Source organism: Camelus ferus, chromosome 12, assembly GCF_009834535.1.
Source record: "Camelus ferus isolate YT-003-E chromosome 12, BCGSAC_Cfer_1.0, whole genome shotgun sequence".
Lineage (NCBI taxonomy): Eukaryota > Metazoa > Chordata > Mammalia > Artiodactyla > Camelidae > Camelus > Camelus ferus.
In genome coordinates, this window is record NC_045707.1 from 35486231 (window position 1) to 35505063 (window position 18833).

The 18833-nt window shown below is 37.3% G+C and overlaps 1 long non-coding RNA gene across 5 annotated transcripts in view; it reads left to right on the forward strand.

Moving 5' to 3' along the window:
- The window catches only part of LOC116667670, a 191677-nt gene extending 175742 nt beyond the window's left edge, over positions 1-15935 (forward strand). For 3 of the 5 annotated variants that reach the window (XR_004324633.1, XR_004324631.1, XR_004324635.1), the window contains 5 exons: positions 2543-2600; positions 10821-10895; positions 10983-11131; positions 12547-12670; positions 15759-15935. This is a non-coding gene — a long non-coding RNA (uncharacterized LOC116667670). The remainder of the gene's footprint in view (positions 1-2542; positions 2601-10820; positions 10896-10982; positions 11132-12546; positions 12671-15758) is intronic. The other 2 variants (XR_004324632.1, XR_004324634.1) reach the window with 2 other exon arrangements.
- The last annotated feature ends 2898 nt before the right edge of the window (positions 15936-18833 follow it).

Consider the following 18833-nt stretch of genomic DNA (forward strand, 5'->3'; position numbering starts at 1 on the left):
ACTAAGGCATTATCTGCCTTTTTCACTTCATTGGTATTTGCAATGACATCAGACAAAATTGCTGGCACTTCAGTATGAATCAAGGAAGTGACAGTAACTGTAATAGGAGTCGTGGCATTCATCACCTCCATGCATTCACAGCAAAAAGTAATAATAATAATAGTGCTGCTTTCACTTAAGAACCTTGGCGAAGTGGTAAAAAGCATTAATTTCGTATATTCAATCTCGGGTACATTTTGTGTGATGAAATGGGAAATACACATAAAGCATTTCAGAATACCAAAGTACAATGACTGACTCTAGAAGAAGCACTTGTACAGTTGTTTGAGTTGAGAGGCTGCACAAGCCACTTTTTTCATGGACTACCATTTTTATTAAAAGAACAACTAACAGAAAAACCATCATGATTCAGACCTGGGTACCTGGAGACATTTTCTCAAAAAATGAATGACGTGAACCTGTCACTTCAAGGAAAATAACTAATGGTATTTGTTGCCAGTAATAGAATTTCAAGGTTAAAGTGAAAATTAGAGTTATGGAAAATTTTTATCTGCTACATTAAGCTTGACAGTTTCCCAATGCTTAAAGACTTTTCTGATGACTTCAGTGGTGACATTAACAAGTATAATTTTCTTTAATGTTGTAAAATATGTTGTGTCAATCTGTGGGATATTTGCATGACTCAGTGAACTAATATTTTCCAAATGACCAAAGACTAATTCTACAAAATCAAAATATATAAAAGAGTCATTCAAAGTATAAGGCAAACCAATGGATTTTAATGTAACAGGGTACACAAAGCTTACTGCTATGGATTCAGATTGCAGCTGAACTTTATGTTAACATGTAATAGGTTTATTATTGTTATTTCAAATGGTTAAAAATTTCTGTTTTAATTTTGAATATAGTAAATATTGATAGATATAGCTCCAATAAACAAAAGCTCTCTGGAGGTTTCAACAGTTTTTAAGAATTTTAAAGGTCCTTGAGACTAAACAGTTTGAGAACTATTCTCTTAGGGACAAACAAAATCGGTTTTAGAAAGAAGGATCTTCTCACTGCCTCATTGCCCTTCAGTCTTTTCTTCTCTCCTACCTTCTTCATAAGCCCTGCCTAAGCAATCTAGAAATGTCAATATAATTCTTCCATTCACTGGCTACATTTGTCTACTTCTCCAATACACCATTCAATGGCAGGTCATGGCATTATTACAGAGGAAGTTCTGCATTATCAAATTGAGAACCTGCCCTTCTCAGAAGCTGCTCTGACTTGCCACAACAAAACCATCTTCTCACTCTAATGAGTACATTTTTTTTCACAGTATTTTTAGAATCATTAAGAACTGTGGCTATTTTTCTATGACTCTAGCCCATTCTTACTTCTGAATGTCTTACATTTTATTAGCTAAGCTGTTCAAGCAGACAGATAATTATTGGGAAGTCTCCTAGCTGATAACATTTCATTACATCATCTCCATGCACATGTTGAACTTTAATTATTGTCATTTTTCCATATGTGTAAATACATTAAAAATGAGTAAGTTGTTCTGGTCCTAATCAATGAAAGCAAAGACAAATTTATACTTATGAGCAAATAATATCCTTAACGAAACAGCCACATACTTAACTTTCATTTAATGCTGGTACAAACATTTTAACTTAAGAATAACATGCTAAAAATATGTATACATGAATGTTTCCTATGACTTTTCCTCTTCCTTGAATCCATATTTGAGTAAAATGAATTTCCTCTGCCTTAATTCTATTATGTTGCATTGAGATCAGTTCATTTCTAAGACATGCAGTCAGTGTTTTGGGACTTCAAATAGCAATTTCCATTTCACAGATACACATAGAATTCATTCTGACAGACACTGTGGATTGACAGTTGGCCCATATAGCATATATTCCAACACCTTCTAGCATAGGTTGTAAAGGCAAATGCTCTATTTACTAGATTCTTGAAGCTAGGGTTCTGCATTAATTGAGGGTCCATCAATCAGATCCAACCATGTGGGAACTGGTTTTAGAATGGAGTTAAGTGAGGTGAGAAAGGGCAAGGGGCACCATTTAGGTGAGGATAAGGCTGGATCTGATCAAGGCTGCAGCCATGTGATGCTGAAGCTAGGACCTCAGGCAAGACTTGATTTAATAGATGGTTTCTTGATCATGGCAGGAGCAGCTGTGAAATTCTTTGGAGGCTTTGGAAGTTGTCTGTGGAAGCTCAGCCTAGGGGCTATTGCTTCAGCTTCCTGTCCCCAATGATTCTGTGAGCTATTTAAAATCCTGCTTCTGTTGGTTGGAGTTGATTCTGTCCTCTCAACAGTGCCCACGTCTTGCATTTAAGGCATTGTTTATCAGACATGGTACTATCACTGAAAACTACTTTCTCTACCCACATCACAATTATAGTACAGGTAGCTGGCATCATTTAACCGTCTGATGACACAATAGTTTAATTTCCACCTTGACTTAGAAAATGCACTATCAGAAGTTGACTGGTCAATATAGAGATGGGATTGATTCTTGGCTCCGGATTTCAGGTGTGACTGGTTCACTGGGAGATTGGCTGAACCTACTCTTCTCTGATTACAGCTTTAGGTAAGAAACAATATACCTGGTATGTATGCAATGCTTTTATAGTTAGTTGAGTTAGTTGTACAAGTGCTTTCACATACGTTGCTGCAGTTAAAGTTCACGACAAATGGAAAACACAAATGAAAAGAATGATCACATCCACATTAAAATGAAGGAACTAAACTTTCAAGGAAGCTCAGTAACTTGGTTAGGTGTTGTAAATAAAAGGTTGATGCAGGACGAGGACCCAGAGCATCTATCTGCCAGACCAATGCTCTTACTTGAGTACTTCCCTGAAGCATGTGCATACCCAAGTCCCACTGTCGCAGGAACCATAGCTGCCACCTAATATCCATTCCCTTTTCTCTAGAAATAAACCCCTCATTTTATTTGGGGCAACAAGACACCTAATTATGAGATTACATTTCCCAATCTCTCTTCAGCCTAGGTGGGGACGTGTGACTAGTTCTGATCAATGAAATATACACAGAAGTGTTGAATAGCTTACTTACTGGGAAGGCTGCTAAAAACAAGCTAAGTCAGCTAAGGGAAGAACTCTTTTATATTTCAACTTAAAAAAAACCTTAAATTTTGTTAATGTTTCCAAGATTCTCTCCTTGGCCCTCCTTTAATAGTATTCACTCTGTTTGGGCCATCTCACACACCCCTAGTTTTTGTATCCATCATTTTATACACAGTCGACTCCTGGTCCTGTACCTCCTATCAGGCAGTAACTGAGATTTCAGCCAGCATTTCCAATAATTTCCCTGGCACTTTCTCCTGGATGTCTTCAGGCACCTCAATCCAGGACATCCCCAACTGAAAATCTTTCTTCTCAAATCCTTCCTGCTACTTGAGTACAGATGTGATGCAAGAAATCAGTCAGCCATATTGAATCATAAGACTAGATGTCACTTGTTAAGGATGGAGTAGCAAAAAGACAGGGGGATCCTGGGTCAGTGACCTTACAGAGATGTGCTACTCGTAGACTTCTTACCTCTGGACTTTTTGTTTCTACACGAGAGAAAATAAATATCTATCTTGTTCAAGCTACTGTGATTTGAGGTTTCCAATTATATGCAGCAGATCTTAATCCTAACTGATACACATAATTTTCCCAAATTATTTCTATTTTAAGGTTATGTTATTTTAAATAAATGCTTTCACCAATGAGTAATCAGAGAATGGAGTGATTATCTCAAGACAATAGCTGTCCCAAGTTACAGAGTCAACCTCTGGATATATTGTTAGAGTCAAATTAAATTTGGAAGAGTAAAAGCTAGATTCTCCTGTATGCATCTTTGAGAATAAGGACTTAAATTGAGTCCATATATTATATATATTATGTATTCCCCTCAATCTTGGTACAGGAGGACTTATGTAGAAAACTACAGTCCACCTGGATTCATACCTTGTGTATCGTGGATAGAAGCACCTAAGCTATTGACCCCTGGGACCTACTCACATCCCTGGCCATGGGCTGGCTAGTGTTCTCTATGTTCAAGAGTTCTGACTCAGACTTGTTAGACTGAGGATCAGTCATTTTTGCTGAAAGCTGAAAATGTAAATTAGGCTCTCTTCTTCTTTCTTAAGATGCTCTGAACACCACACAGAGAGCGTGGCTTGGAAGCTACATTTGACAAGAGTGCCCTCAGTCCACATAGCTTTGTACCAAGTCTCTAGAGGTTCTTAACCTATTGGTGCCATATACCTCTTGATAGTCTGATGGAGCCCTTTTTTTCTTTTGTGACATTTAATGATTTTTTTTTTATTGAAGTATAGTTGATTTACAATATTGTGTTAGTTTCAGGTTTACAGCATAGTGATTTGGTTTTTGTGTGTGTGTGTATGCAGATTATTTTCCGCTGTAGGTTATTACAAGAAAATTAGGTATAATTTCTTGTGCTATACAGTAAATCTTTGTTGCTTTTCTATTTTATGTATAGCAGTTTATATCTGCTAATCTCATACTCCTAATTTGTTCCTCCCCACCCTCCCTCTCCCCTTTGGAAACCATAAATTTGTTTTCTATCTCTGTGAGTCTTTTTTTTTTTTGTATACAGATTTATTTGTATTACTTTTTTAGATTCCACATATAAATTATGTCATATAATATTTGTCTTTCTCTGCTGATTTATTTCACTAAGCATAATATTCTCTAGGCCCATTCATGTTGATGCAAATAGCAATATTTCATTCTTTACTTATGGCTGAATAATATTCCATTGTGTATATATACTACATCTTCTTAAGTCAGTCATCTATTGATGAGCATTTAGGTTGCTTCCATGTTTTGGCTATTGTAAATAGTGCTGCTGTGAACATTGGGGTACATGTTTCAAATTAGTTTTCACTTTTTCTGGATATATACCCAAGAAAGGGATTGCTGGATTATATGGTAGTTATATTTTTAGTTTTTTAAGGAAATTCCATTCTGTTTTCCATAGTGGTTGCACCAATTTAGTATTCTTACCAATGTTATACAAAGGTTCCCTTTTCTCTGGTGGAGCCCTTTTAGAAAATGTTTTTAAATCTATGAAATTAAACAAATAGGATTGCAAGCCAGTTATATCAAAATACAGTTATCAACATTTTTAAAAATTTTTGTGGGGTGGGAAGGTAATTAGGTTTATTTATTTATTTTAAGGGGAGATACTAAGGATTGAACCCAGGACCTTGTGCATGCTAACCATGTGCTCTACCACTTGAGCTACACCCTTCCCCAACATATTTTTTGAATTTGATGTTGTAATATATGTGCTTCTTAATTAAAGTATTAAATTTTAAGAAGTCACAGTAATGTCTAATAACTACCATGACTTTAAAGTAGAGAGGAGGGTAAATGATATTTTGTGACATTGGTAACAACTGTAATATAAAGGGGAAATACCTAGGATTTCTATTAGAGACAGAGTCACAGATATTATCAATAGGTAATTCTATTGTGGTTTTATGGCCTACTTTCATAAGGGAAGGAAATGCTAAATTTCAGTTAGAGATTAGTGAAAATAAATATATGGGGTTTTTTTTTTTCCTATAGGTTCATGGACCCCTCAATTCTAAACACAGATGCCTTGGGAGTCTATAACTCCCAGATTAAGAACCTTACTTTAAATCATGAAAGAATCCTCGTGATTTGTGCATTCTATCAGAGACCACGTAGGAGTTCTGGTTTGTGATGCAATTAATGCCTGACAGGATTGGTCCTGGATTTTAGCACCTTATACAGTTCAAGAAGCTCATGAAAGTTGTAATATATGGATGTCTGATTCCAGTCACTGTCATCTAGAGAGGGCTGTGTTGTAAAATGTTAATTCCACTGCAAATGGCAAATGACATCAGATTGCAGTTATAGGCCAGTGCTTGGATTAAAGGAAAAATGAACTACCAGCTAGCCCCTTGAGAACCTCTTTAGTGGCAGATTGAGAGCCAGGAAAAATGGCTGTGCATTTACTCTGTACAGATTATGTTTTGCCAATCTGCAGATAAAAGACCTGAGTCTCAAAGGCCTTATTTAAGACATCCTTCTTAACATTAAAATCAAATATGAAACTAAGAAAAACAATAAAAATTGAAGTCTTTTGAAGATTCCCCATAAACATTAAGCTCTAAGAGCTCCCCAAAATCCAATTTAGTGAAAGAAATTTCTACAATAAAATGGTGCTTGACAAAAATAGTTGAAGAAAATAGTTCTGGTGTTTTTGTCCACTATTAAAGAGACAGACCCAAGTAAAATGGAGTGAAGTGCTCATCACAGAGAATATGTTTGAAATTTTTTCAAGACCATAGGACATCTGAAAAGACAGCCTCAGTGTTGTTTGTAAAAATGGACTATAACCCAGCCTTAGGGTAATTTTTGAAGCCTAAATTTAAATAAGTTCAGTGAAATTAAAACCGAGAGAAAATATTTCTAATTTAAAAGATACTTTTAAGTGGAGCAAAACTTGAGGGTAAAATTATTTTTTAGCAGAAAAGATGTATTCTGTTGAGATAATTTATTATCAGAAATTTCATTAAGAGATGCAAAAATCAAGCAGTAGATGTATAAATGTGTCATGGCAATTCTAAACACACAAATGTACCACATTATACCAGATTTAACATCAGAGAAACCTAGTATAAATCTTTGCTCTGCCACACATTTGACTGTGAGAGCTTGGGCAAGTTTCTTAGCCATTCTGATCCTCAATTTCCTGATCCACAGGAATAACAATTCTGTCTTTTGGAGTTGTTAGGAGAATTAAGTACGTAAATAACTGCTATATACTAAGCACTATATATTGTATCATCAAAAAAGTCTTGTGAGAATTAAATGTGGTATTACCTCCAAAGTTCTTGGCATAGTGTCTGGCATATACGTGATGCTCTGTAGCAGACATGGTAGAAGTATTAGTATTGGCATCTAATAATATTGGAATTGATGTTGGTATCAGCAGTAATAGAATATTACTATTAGTAACAGCATTGTTATTGGTTTGGATATCAGTATCGGTATTAGTGTATATGATGTTACCCTGAAATGCATACCAGAGTGAGGAGCCCCTCCTTAAGATGCTATTGCTCTGAGGAACTCCTTTCCTGCCTTGCCTCAAAGAAGATGAAGGCTGGGACCCACCATCTTTCTTGGGCATAGCTTAGACATGGATTCCAAGCCAACAATTCCATGGCTACATACAGCCATGACCACAGACTCAGTGCCAGTCTTTGGGTTCAGGCAATAGATTCATACAATACTATTACAGCTCTCTCAGTCTATCCTACAGGCAAGGATCTAACTATACCTGAGACAGTCACACTGCCTTTGGTCCCTATAGCCATCAGGCCAGCTCTGAAAAGACCAGCTATTTCTGTGCTTAAGCTGGGTTCATTGAGAAAAATTCAAGTGTGATGGTTTATTAATTTTTAGTGATGAAAAACTTTTTCCATAGAATCCCATTATCCAGAATGCCTTAGAAATAAGATCTTAAAGTTAGCTACATTTTCTGGGATCAGAGATGACCCTAGACATCATCCAAAAATCACCAATCAACTAAAACAAGGTCATGAGAAGTATCTAGTTTCCATGCCCACCTCAGGAACTCTGAGCTATCTATCTCAGAGTTGGCCAAGAGAACTGCACCCATTTAAATAATGATCTCAGTCACATTTAACTAAGTGCCTGTGAGATCCAGGTATCTTTCATAAAATAACCCTATTTCTCATAACAGTCCTGGGAAGGGGCATTATTATCTCTAATTTATGAGTAAAGAGTCAAAGTCCCAAATAATGAATAATTTGCTCAAGGTCACAGAATTACACAGAACTAAGATTGAAACACAGGTCTATCCCCTACTTAAAAGTTAGACTAGCCCAGGTTGATGGGAAGAACCATCAGCTTCTAGAGGCAAAGCTTTCTTCTACCTCCAGGGTCAGCTGAGCAGGGGCAACTGGTGACATTGCTAGTGGTGCCGGGAAAGAGGGGAAAGAGCAGGAACAGTAAAAATGGCAGCCTGAGTGACAAGAACAAGAAGAAGGTGGCCAGGACAGCAACAGTAGCTGTGGGAAAGCTACAGTTGCCACCAGGCCCAAGTAATGCAGCTCAGAGGAGACCCAGAGTGCAGAGCTTATAATGAATGCCCACCTCAGGCTTCCCCATGTCCCACTTAGATACCTACACGCTGACTGGGTGACCTGAATCAAGAAGGCAGACCTATCAATGAGCATTAAGCACCAGTTCAGCCCCAGTGGCAAGGTGCAAGGGAGGTGTCACCAGTGACAGAATCAGCTAAACCCAGGCCCAGACAGAGGATCTCCCCACACACTTTGTAAGACATATCCTCACCCACTGCCCAAAAGCCATCCGGGGTCTGTTTCTGCAAAGATCTTCCCTGAGTGAGCAATTTGTGTGGTCTCACCCCTCAGGAATGGGGTACATCAGGGACTTGACCAGATTGAAATATCAGGGTTTTGTGTGTGTGTGTGTGTGTTTTTTTTTTTTTTGAGTTAGAGTAGGAAAAGAGACAGAGGGAGGGGAAGGCAGGTCCTAGAAAGATTCTGGGGTGCACATGAAGTTGGTCTTTGGACTCTCATCTCCTTCTCTGCACATCGGCACTCCCTATCCCTTGGCACATTTTCTTTTTCATCCTTGCTATCCAACTGCCCAAAGTTCCCCATGAAGGCCCCCAGTAAAGGCTTCTTTTCCCCTAAAACTCCCACCACTCAAAATGGACCTCTTGCTTCTTCCTTCTTGCTTCCCCATCCTCCTCAGAAGTCCCTTTCACTGCATTTAAGTACTAGAAAAGCATTCTGATTAAACCCATTTATCCCAAGTATAAATGAAAGCTGTCCTACTTCAGGGACCCCTCCAGATGCATGTCTAACAGAAATGAACCAGGTGAGCACTGTGGAGAAAATAGCTTTGAGTCGAGGGCCTTTCCCTCAAGCACATCTTTGAGCGAGTCCTGATGGAGGGTGGAGAAAGGGAGGTCTCACCCACTCCTGTTGGGAGTAAGAGAAAAAGAAACTGGAAAACTGAGGGTTTTCTCTAAGGGCCACAGGGGTTATTATGCAGCCAAGTCTCCCCAGTTGGCAGAGGTGGTGGTACTCCATGCCCCAGCTGCTCTTGGAGACCCTCAGAGTATCAATGTGATGACTGCAAAGTGCTGGGAATCAGGACACAATGATAATAGAAACAGACAGTTTCGCTAAAGCTAAGCTGTTTCATCATTCCACACTGGGTGTTGACTCTGCATTGTTGACTCAGGATTGGCTTCTGATTGCTGAAACTTCTAGATCCCAGCAAGAAGCTGATGGAAAAAGAAGAACACTGGTTGATTCTTCCATCAGTAGGGAAAGAAAAGAGCTTTTGTCCCTCCTCCCAAGAGAAGAAGTGCTGAAGAGAACTTCCTGTCCCTCCTCCTTTCGAAACCACTTCTCAGCCCCTACCTTGTGCCAGAAAACCACAGCTCCCAAGGCCGCAGTTTCAAGAGCCTTCAAAGAAGCCTTCAGTGCAGTTTCCTGTTCTCCTTCATTTTATTTTTCTTTCTCTTGGTTTGGTTGTACAAAATAATTAGTATACATTAATATGAACTACTTACCATTTATGCTGTGTTATTGTGTAGCACAATAATAATTATGGTTATCATTAAATATATGTCTAACTTTATTATAAGTGTTATTTGATTGAAATGCTAAGCTCTGTTGACAGATAACTCTTATTTCATAATTTATTGCTCAGGTGGTATGATCATTCATTCAGAACTTTAAAAATATTAGGGGATCCATTAATTAAGAAGCCAGGTTCTAGTCCCAGCTCTGATTATAATTAGCTATGTGATTTGGGGGCAATTCCCTTAGTCTCTTTGGGTCTCAATCTCCTCAAACATAAAATGAAGTAATTGAACTATACAGATCTCTAAGTTACCATCCGTCTCTAAAATTCTGCAATGTTGTGATTACACTAATATTGAACATCCTTTAACATTATTAGGGAGACTTTTGAGAACCATATACAACCTCAAAAATTATTATGAAAGCTACATATCTTATTCTAGTCTGACATTCACTGGGCATCATATCTATCCTAGGCACTATATCAGGCATTTCACAAGCATGGTCTCACATAATCTTAACAAACCTATGAAGTATATACTATTTCCCTGATTTTAGATATAATAAAACAGAGGCTCAGGCTCCCAAAGTCAGCAGAGCTGGAATTCAGATAACTGGACTCTACCTGGTTCCAAAGTCTGTGTTCTTCAAGCCACATTGTGATACACCCAAAATAACTTTGCAAAACATAAAAGAGGCAAGAGATTGGTTTGAATCTGTCCCAAATTTGAAATACACCTTGGAATTCATGTATGTGTTTCTTCCTCCTTCTCCTCCCTTTTTTCCTCCTTCTTCTTCAGCAATATTTCCCTATAAACTGACTTTTTATCATCTGTTTCTTTCTCATAAAATAAAAAATTTTAATGGCTACAAATATTCTTGTTACTGAAATTAACTGGTTGTTGGAATCTCTGATGAATTCAAATTTATTTATTTATCCTAAAAGTCAAAAATTATATAGAAAATGTCCCATAATGATTCATAATCTGTATGGAGAGAGAGAACTCAGTGCAGTGAGGTTCATAGGCTTTGGAACTAGATTGGTGAAGTGAAAATACCAGTAAAAAGCTCTGTGACTGGGGATCAGTTACTAAACTTCACTGGTTATGAGTTTACTTATCTGTTAAATAGATGCAATAATGCTTGCTTTCACAGGAAAACAATAAGGACTGAGAGAGCTAATGTAAGTGAAAACTGCAACGGTAAGAATGAATGCTGATTAAGGACCAGGTACTGTGCTAAATATTGTATTGTATTATCTAATTAGTGCTCACAACTACAAATGAACTGAGACTTGTTATTATCCCCATTTTACAGATGGCAAAACTAAGATACAACAAGATTAAGTAATTTGCTCAAGTCATGTGGCTGGAGAGTGGCAGGGCTCGGATTTCAATCTAGGAAAGCTATCTTCAGCTCCTGGACTCAGAGTAAAATGCCTGACATAGAAGAGAAACTTGATAAAGGTACATTTCTTTTACACCTATAAATATGTAAAGAGATTTAAAATAAGAAACTGGTCAACGCATTATCTGATGAAGTGAATTTAATTTCTAGCTTTTAAAGTCCTAGATTTTGTGGAGAATATTGTATCTGAATATTGGGAAGTATAGAATGACCTACTTCAAGCAAAGAAGCTTTAAATAAGGTCTGTTTTAAATAGCACACCCTAGAGTATTCACTACAAAAATTGCGAGCCATTTATCAAGTGAGCTACCTGGGTGTGTGTGTGTGTGTGTTTGTGTGTCTGTGTCTGTACATGCACTGCATACGGCGGTGGGGGGATCTCACCCACTGATTTGTCCTTTTGACATTTGGTAAATAGATTTTCTCTATTGCTTTTGTCTTTAACACCAAATTATTTAGTCTGAACTTGACCCTTGAGCTTGAACACAATATAAATCAAGGTTAGTCACATCTTAGGGGAAAATATTTAGGCATCTGCTGAGACCCTTATTAGATTTCTAATTTTTTGTTATTTGATATTTATCATATGATACAAATCCCACAAAGGGAAGGAAGGAAGGAAGGAGGGAAGGAAGGAAGGAAGGAAGGAAGGAAGGAAGGAAGGAAGGAAGGAAGAAAGGAAAGAAAGAAAGAAAGAAAGAAAGAAAGAAAGAAAGAAAGAAAGAAAGAAAGAAAGAAAGAAAAAGGAAAAAAGAAAGGAAGGGAGGAAGGGGGAGGGAGGGAGGAGGGAGAGAGGAGGGAGGGTGGGGAGGAAGGAAAGAAGGAAGGGAGAGAGCTTCAAGCTAAGGCAAAAAGGTACAATCACAATAGGAAAAATACTTCAAAAATTAATTTAAAAGATAAATAAAGATGTCCATCAAATACTTTAAAAACAAAAATAAATGAAACACCTTACTGCGACAAACATGCTGTTCATGTATTTATTGCATATATTAAAATTCAGGTATATATTCTGTAACACGGATGACAAAATAACCAGTCTAGTTCAGCAAATGAGATCAGGAAGTAAGGGTTTCTTTTCATTGGCAATAAAATGCGTTTCTTGGTGGGAATTGGGAAGGAAGTCTGCAGGCTTATGAATGTGGACAATTGGACAAGCAAGGTGACATGACATCTTACGTAGCAGGGCAGAGGCACCCTTTCTTGTTAGAAATCATCAGTTCTGGGCTCTGTTTCAGCTCTCCTATTTAAGTCACTACATGGTTTACAGTTAATTATTTAAACTCTTTCAATGCGTTAGAAATGATAATACAACCACAATTAATCTGTAGAGTACATTTGGAGCTCTTAATTTAGAAAAGCTGTTTGAATGACTTGATTTCTTTCCATTTCTGTTTGACTTTGTTTTCAGTGTATTTCAGGTGAGTTGAGGCTAAACCTGTCTATTTCAAATATGGTAATCTCCATGTTTCAGGTGAAAAGAAGAGATGTAAATTGAGAATTCTTGCTAATGGGTCTCTTATCTTGGGGTTACTCTTCATGCCCTAGGAAAAAATGTGTGTAAAACTGTGGAAATATGAAGCACATTGGATGGAGAGGTATGTTAATTAAGAACAAAATTAAAGTTCTTGCAAATTACACAGCTTACATCCCCAATTTTGTTTTCTTGACTAAAGTTAGATTTTTTTAATTTTATTATTTTTCATTGAATTACAGTCAGTTTACAATGTTGTGTCAATTTCTGGTGTACAGCATATTGTTTCAGTCATGCATTTACATATATACATTCCTTTTCATATTCTTTTTCATTATAGGTTACAATAAGATATTGAATATAGTTCCCTCTGCTATATAGTTAGTAAAAGTTAGATATTTTTAAAAAGCTAGTTACAGTGGAATTCAACTGCAGAGAGAAGGAAAAACCAACCAAACTGATCACAATTTTACTTTCATTGAAATCAGTTTGTTAACTGGGTCAGAATCCTACTGTTGAAAGGAAGACTATAGGAGATTAGGGGTTTTCTTAGCTCATTGCTGTAAAAATTCTTCAGTGCTTCTTTCAGCTTGGAGTCAGAATAATAAATGTTTTTTAAAGTGACAAAAGTGAAAGTGTCTTTCACATTGGCAGCTTGGTTCTAATGAGCAGAGAGTTTGATTTGACATATCAGACCTATGTTCTGTTCCTTGTTCTACACCAAAACTAGCTCCCAACTCCTGGAGGAAGTTTTCTCTTTCCCAGCGTTAATGTGTTGTGGTTAAGCTCTTTATAATTTTAAAACAGATATCACAGCCTCATGTATATTAATTTCAAACGCTTTACCAGCTCACTGTTTTTTTTTGTCCATTAAAAATACCTAAGAGAATAAAAAAAAAAAAACTAAGCGAATAAAATAAGTAGAATTAGCCATTTATTTCTCCACCAGCAAAAACAAAAACATGAAAAACCACCTGTACCAGCTCTTGCTGAACACCTTTCCAACCAGAATAAGTCAGATGATGGGGAAGTGGTCAGTGATTTGTCCTCCAACACTTCAATTCTTGCATTTCTCTTGAGACCCATCTCCTTGTCTGTCTTATGTTGTTACTGTTTTACTTGTCTTTATTTTTCGTTGTTAAGTCTTAAATTCCTTGAGAGCACATCTATGCTTATCCCATCTTTGATTACTCCCCAGGACCAATCTAAGTGTCCTACAGACAGTATATATTCAATACATTTTCCTATCACTTTTCTTTTTATGAAAGGAATCATCATTATAGATAAGGAAATGAAGACATAAAACTACTTGTCCAGGGCCACACGTTTAGTAAAAAAGAAAGTAGCAATTTCCAAAACTGCTTTATGGTCTTTATCATTCTACTAAATGGGCCAATAAAATTATCCCCATCATTAAGTTACTTTATCAGAGAACTTTAAATGGAAGTTCCCAGATTTGGCCGGCTAGGCTCACAAGACTTCAGGCCATTCATTGTAAAGCCACAAACCTCACAGCTTCTGAGGTCACTAAAAGCTTTCTTTTTTTTTTTTTTCAACAGAAACAGACTCAGACATAGTAAACAAACTTACGGTTGCCAGGGGGTAAGGGGGTGGGCAGGGATAAATTGGGATTTCGAGATTTGTAAATATTAACTACTATATATAAAATAGATAACAAGTTTCTTCTGTATAGCACAGGGAACTATATTCAATATCTTACAGTAACCTATAATGAAAAAGAATATATGTATGTATATGCATAACTGAAACATTATGCTGTACAACAGAAATTGACACATTGTAAACAGACTATATTTCAGTTTTTTAAAAAAGCTTTTTTCTTCTGTTTTCATTGGAATAGTCAACACAGGGATGTTCGACTGTTTACTCAGACTTGCCTCAAAGCACAGTGTTGTCAGTTGTCCCAAGGTGGATGAGGCTGGGCTTTCTAACCGTATTTGGTGAAAGGTTTCCCAAAAAGTTCAGGTAATGCAGGAAGTGGCAGGTTACTCACTATTAGTAGCCCTCGTTTTGAGTCTTCTCCACTGAACTCCTCAGGACAGTGCTAAGAAAAGACAGAGCTGGAGCATCCTGACCCCAGGGAATTGTGAAATAAGCCCTTTTTGGCTTTTCTCTCATCTCCCACTCTTCTTCCCTGTGCTGCCTCCCTGTCCGTGCTTACCCCTCAGGCAGCCAGATATGGTCACTATCATTCTTATCTTCCTCTTACTCAAACCTTCCCTCCTGATTCTTCAGAGGTATTGCTTTCATGGAAAAGAAGCTCTTATCCTTGGTCAAGGCAATCTCTTCCTTGCCAGGAAACATGTTTTCATTCCACTGTAGCCTTTTAAAATTAATGCCACTGTTTTCATTCTCTAATCCAAGGATGATAAGTACGTTTCATTTCATGAGTTCATTCCACCTGGTTGGTAGTGGGGCCTGGGATGCTGAGCTCATAGGGATGCTAAGACCATACCTGGGCTCAGCAGTGAAGAGACCTGTGATAGAGTTAGTGCTCTCAGCATGGGCGTGTCTGCCTTGTGTTTGTCATCCCTGATGTCACAGAAAGTACTTTAAATGGTAGGCATCTCCAAGAGGCAGGAGAAGAGGAACCACCATAGCGGTTCCAGGTGACTGATATATTTATGTAGATCAGACTCTATGACATTCTGCAAATTATTTAACCCAAGAGGCTTCAGACTCCACCATATGCAGTGTCAGTTTAGGCCAGAAATGGTATCCAGCAAACACGATGTTCTTTTAATTAACGTACTATCTAAAGCAGTGTTCCATTTTTATATTTTTTCTTATTGTTTTGTTCAAAAGTAAAGGTTGGAACTCTATCTTTTGGTCCAAGTTATAAATTGGCTTTTTTTCTCTGTGGAGTCTCAACCGACCACATCATTTTTAGGGTTTTCTATATATAGTATTATGTCATCTGCATATAGTGACACTTCTACTTCTTCTTTTCCAATTTGGATCCCTTTTATTTCTCTCTCTTGCCTGATTGCTGTGGACTTCCAAGACTATGTTGAATCACATCATTTTTAATTCCCCTTTCTGAAAACAATGTTATATAATGTCATTGTGTAGCTACTACATACCACTGAACTGAAAATACTGCAAGAGTTGTAGCACAACCTTGATTGACTACATATTCACAGAAATATGAAATATTTGAGAAACAAATGAATTCTCATCTCTACTTTCAGATCTGATATGCTGCCAAGCAAGCACAGAAGCACATTTTCATTTTCAAAAATTCATAACTTGCGTTCAACTTCTATGTAATTTGCAGAGGTGCTGGAGGCACCTCTGACAATCGAAGAGCCACAGCCACCACCCAAAACCTCTTGTGGCCCCCTAAGACTTTTACACTCGCCATTAAAGAGGAGGCTACTTCAAAGTCTGTCTTCCCAAAGTGACCATTGCCAATGGATAAATAAAACATTACCAGTAGCAGGGAGCTCCTTGCTGCCACTATCAGAGGTACCATATGGTCACCATGCCTTTCTTACTCATTTTTGCATCCTTAATAGCACAGTGTATGGAATATAGCTAGTACTTAAGAAATCATTGTTGAATGTGTTAGTGATGGATGGATGGATGGATGGATGGATGGATACATGAATGAATGTTTTTCCCTTCAGATTCTTTATGTTAACATATTGGCATGTAACAAACAACAAACTCCCCAGATGGCTGCAGTCAGGGGAAACCTTTGATAGTTTGACACAGGAAATAACTATCAAGCAAATGATTTTTTTTTTTTTTTTTTTTTTTTTTTTTTTTAGTAACAGGAGAAGCCTCTTTTGATGTTGCACTCAACCTAAAAGTTGTTTTCTTCCTGTCACTGTTAGGGCAGTATGACACATTGAAGAGAGAGAAAAGAAATTCCTGGGTTTTCACAGGCAGCTGTAGAAAATGGTACTGAAGAATTTTCCTTGGAGAATGGTTTCTTATACTCTTAGAATGCTTCAATCTGTACAGTAGGGAAGAGGAATGGGCATAGCTAGAGCTATAGAAATACAGTTCTTAAAAGACTCCCTTCTTAAAGTTTTGATGCAGAGTAAGCTTAGATTCCATTGTCTATACACGATTTATCAGCTCTGATAACAGAAAGTCATTACTCTAAGGTGGATCAATGGGAAGCTGGGGCAGGACTGGGCACAAAACATTATGAAACCAAAAAGGAGTTCAGCAAACAGTGTTGTACTAAGATATAGATTTCTTCTCTCTTGATTATTTTTGGCTATAGTTTTTGACTGGTAACTCTAGTCAAAATGACTGTATATAGAACAAAGTTAGCTTTATTGAGATATAACTTACATACTGTAAAGTTCACCTGTTAACAAGTATATATTTCAATGATTTTAGTAAATTCATTCAGTTATACAACCATCACTGCAATCTAGTTTTAAAAGATTTCTATCACCTTCAAAATGTCTGTCATTCCTGTTTGTAGTTAATCCTCACTCCCATGCCTAGCCCAGGCCATTACTGTTCTGTTTGTGTCTCTGTAGATTTACCATTTCCAGCTATCTCATATGAATAGGATCCTGTAAGATATAATCTTTTGTGTCTTTCTTCCTTCATTTTGCATGATGTTTTTGAGATTCACATATGTTATTCATAGATCAATGATTTGTTTCTGTTCATTGCTGAATAGTATTGTATAATACCATATTCAGTTTAACCAGTCAATGGACATTTGGATTGTGTACATTTTTTAGTTATAATGAATAATAATTCTATGAACATTTTTATACAGGTCTTTTTGTGAACATATGTTATTTATTTCTCCTGGGTATATACCCAGAGAAGGAATTGCTGGGTCATATGCTAAATATATGTTTTACTGTTTAAAACATTGCCAAACTATTTGCCAAAGTAGATGCATCATTTTACATTCTCATCAATAGTGCGTGTGCATTCGTTTCCCCACACCTCCTGTACGATGAAATCAGTCTTTTGAATCAATCATTCCAAGGAATTTATGGTGGTATCTCATTGTGATTTTTAATCTGCATTTCCCAAACCAAGGATGTCAAGCATCTTTTCATGCATTTATTGTAAGCCATTCAGCTAGCTTCTTGGTGAAATATCTTTCACATCTTCTGCTCATTTTTTAATGAGGTGGCTTATCTTATTATTATTGAATTGTAAGTGCCCTTTCTTCTGGACACAAGTCCTTCATCAGATATATGATTTAGAAATACTTTTTCCTAGAAATATTTGATTTGTCTATTCATTCTTTTAATGGCACCTTTTAAAGAGCAAAAGTTTTTAATTTTGATGAAGTCCAATTTATCCATTTTTTTTTCTTTTATGGACTGTGCTTTTGATGCTGCATCCATATTTTTTCTTTTATTGTTTTTATTTTCTTTGTTTTACTTCTCTTCTTAATATTTTATATTTGTTGCATCTCTATTTGTGCCCAAGGTCAACTAGTTACTTCAGAACAAAGTATTTATCTGATTGCGTTCCTCTTTCTTTCATAAAATTATATGTTAAAAGAGCTCCACTGGGTATTTTTAAAGTGAGGTGAACCTGTTTGACAATTTCAATAAGTATTATTATGATGTCTCAAAAGCCAGATAATAACAGTGATTTATCCAGGGCTTACTGTGTGCCAGGCACTGTCTTAAGCTCTTTGCTGGTATTAACTCATTTAGTTCTAATGCTCTCATGTAGTAAGTACTACTATTACCACCCCTCTAGAGCTGAGCAAACAGACACACAGAATAATTAAGTAAGCTGCCTAGTAAGTGGCAGAGCTGGTGTTCAAGCTCAGGCAATCTAGCCTCAAAGCCAGCACTCTTGACCACCACTCTTTACTGCCTCTAAGCAATATCCCCTCCAGGATGATTCCCAAAATAAAATCTGTTTCTGTAGGAGTATGTGCTGGGTGTCTAACACAGTGTCAGCCAGCCTGTCTTCTCTCGAAATGGCCTCATCTGCCCTCAGGGAGTGTTCCTGTTTCTGTTGTATGAACTTCTCACTGCACCAATCCCCTGTGCTCCACCACACTCCTCCCACCCTGCCCACCACGCACGCACGCACACGCACAGCCATAGCTGATTAAGCCAACTGTGAATAATCATCTAAGCTGAACAGATCATGTTCTCACTCTCTCTTGAGGCTTAAGAAATACTGGAATCGGGAGCCAAGTCAAGTCACTGAATTGCTATAGGCTGGGACCTCTCCCAACTGCTACCGCAGTCCCAAGACTTTCCCTGGCTCCTTCCTTCCTGAGACCTGGCTGTCCCATAATTCCACAGGTTCCT